The following is a 2899-nucleotide window of genomic DNA, read 5'->3' on the forward strand; positions in this document are numbered from 1 at the left end:
CTTTTTTGTGGATGACCGAAAATTTGTACCCTTGGAGAAGAATAGACCGTCTAGCCAGACGACCTGTGTCATGTTTGACAGATTGAAGCCATTTGAGAGCAGTGATCCGTGAAAACAATGAAAGGTTTATCAGCAAGATAAACATGATACGATTTTATACCCTCAATGATAGCAAGGCATTCTCTCTCAGAAATTGAATAATTTCTTTCAAATTTGTTCAATGACCGACCACCGAAAGCAATGACTCTTTCTTTACCCTTATCATCAAATTGACCGAAAACGAATCCTAATGCAGTACCAGAGGCATCTGTAGTTAAGGTGAAAGTTTTAGAGTTGTCGGGGTAGGCTAAGACAGGTGGGGATGTCAGTGCAATTTTCAGTTGATCAAATGCATATTGACAATCATCAGACCACTCAAATTTGATTTCCTTACGCAATAATGAAGTAAGAGGACTGATAATAGTGCTATAGTTTTTGATGGACTTACGATAATAGTTGCAAAGCCCCAAGAAAGATCTAACATCCTTTGTACATTTTGGTGTAGGAAAGGATTTGACAGCATCTGTTTTTCTTACGTCAACTTGCACGCCATCTTTGGTAATTACATGACCTAAGTAATGAACTCTCTGATGAGCAAAAGAGCACTTGCTAGGCTTCAGAGTAAGACCTACATTTTCAAGGCGAGAGAAAATTCGATGAAGATGATGAATATGATGCTCAAATGAATTTGAAAAGACCAGAATATCATCTACATTCACTAGACAAAACTTCCAGTTTAAACCTCTAAGTACCTGAGTCATAAGAGCTTGAAAACTAGCAGGTGCATTGACTAACCCAAAAGGCATTCTCTTCCACTGATAGACACCTGTGGGTGTAACAAATGCTGACTTCTGGGCCGTTTCTGGGTCCATTGGTATCTGCCAAAATCCTGATGCTAAGTCAAGGGTAGAGAAGACGTTGGCTTTGGAAATACCGATGGTATCAAACACATCCTCAAGCCGCGGTAATGGGAATGTATGTTGTTTGGTGACTGCATTTAATTTTCTTTAATCAACAGCTGATTCTTCAATGATGTCGGTTTCGAGCATTTCGTCTAGCTGACGATTCATCTCTGCATTGACCACTGGTGATTGTCGGTAAAAGCGCTGTCTGGTTGGAGGGGCATTGCCTGTTTCAATTCTATGAGGTTGAAGCGAACAATTACCAAGTTCCGAAAGTTCTTTAGCAAAAACTGATTTATATTTTTGAAGGAAAGTGAGGAGAGTTTGTTTCTGCTGGAGGTTTAAATCAGAGTTTGAGAGGTCGAATTCAAGAGGCTCATTTTTATCTTCAGATTTGGTTGTTTTGTTTTTGACAGGAGTGTCAAGAGATGTAACAGTTTCTGGACTGACACTACAAGCTGTAGCTATTGTAGTATCTGAGGACAAGGTGATAGGTTGATCATTGGGTTTTATAATTTGCATCCATTGAACATCATTGTGAGAGGTGACAATAAGACATTTGGCACCTGCAAGACCTTTTTCTGGTAAAAGATGTGAGGGTTCGAGCAAAACAAGTGAATTGCTAGGTAGGTTTGGAATCTTAAATTGTACAGAAGTTACAGATCTGGGTTCGATGGTAACAGAGTGACGAACTTGAGCAAAGCCTGCTTGCAAATCTATACTAAAGGCTTGATGGGTGTCTGGGTCTTTGATGAAGAGGGTGTTTTGGGCAATGTTGAAAATGGCTTCATGAGTTTTGAGGAAATCAAGGCCAATAATCAGTGGTTGATGGAATTTTTCAAAGACCTGAAAATTATGTACAAATGACACACCAGCAAAAGAAACAGGTAGGGATACTACGCCAAGGCTACAATGTCTTTCACCACCCACAGCAACTGCTTCTGCTACACCAATCGACTGTAACTTACTACTATCAATACCTAACTTGGTTATAATAGATGAGGCTACACACGAGATAGTTGCACCCGTGTCGACTAATGCTTGTATGGGAAAACCATGAATTTCTACACTAACAGTGTTTTTCATTACAGGCATGACCAAATTAACTGATTCTGTAGAGCTAGTTTGGTTAGCTTTGGGGTTGGGGGTTTCTGGTTGAGGAGCTGTTGGGTTGCTTTGCATGCTATGATTTGTGCTGTTAGAGTTAATTTGGTCATGCTTTGTTCTAACTGTTAGTGAAGAACATGCAGTTTTAGTGTGTGTGTGGTGCCTATCCTTGTTAAGGATAGGCGCGCGTCCCTACTGTGATTGGTTAGTGGTGTAGTGTTGTCGTGTCAATGCAAAGTTTTGTTTTCTACGAAGACCACGACATACTTCTTCGAAATGACTCCATGTGTCGCATTTTGTACAAAAGTGATTATATGCTGGGCAAGAATATCTTGGATAACAAGACTTACCACACCCTGGGCATGATCTTCCTCTCTGGTTTTCATGTGCTGCTGTTGGGGTCTGCTGCCACTGTTGTTGGGGGGTTTGTTGCCATTGTTGCTGGGGAGGTTGATGTGGGTACTGCTGCAATTGTTGTTGTTGGGGTCGTTGCCATAATTGCGGAACTGGTTGCTGCCACTGTTGTTGTTGGGGACGTTGCCACGGTTGCTGGGCTGGTTGCATCTGTGTTTTCTGAAATGTCTTGTTTGATTCCCATTAGTGAAAAAGTTGCTTCATTTGGAGCAAATCTGTCTTTCAGGCACTGTTTGAATTGTGGCATATTGGATTTCTGTTGATCTGTTAAAGAGTGGAACCATGTAGCGGCTTGTCCTTCAAAGTTACAGCCAATGGCTAGCAGTGCCTGTGCATCACTTTCATTGTGAAACTTTTGCCAATTTTCAAAGTTTGACAACCATATGAACACATTTTCACTTCCATCGAATTTCTTCAGTTTTACGCCTGTGGCCATT

At 41.0% G+C, this 2899-nt stretch overlaps 1 pseudogene; it reads right to left on the reverse strand.

Moving 5' to 3' along the window:
- Positions 1–2241: 2241 nt before the first annotated feature.
- LOC128169460 (uncharacterized) overlaps positions 2242–2899 on the reverse strand; it is a 1195-nt pseudogene continuing 537 nt past the window's right edge.

This window comes from Crassostrea angulata, unplaced genomic scaffold (genome assembly GCF_025612915.1).
Source record: "Crassostrea angulata isolate pt1a10 unplaced genomic scaffold, ASM2561291v2 HiC_scaffold_137, whole genome shotgun sequence".
NCBI classification, from domain to species: Eukaryota; Metazoa; Mollusca; class Bivalvia; order Ostreida; family Ostreidae; genus Magallana; species Magallana angulata.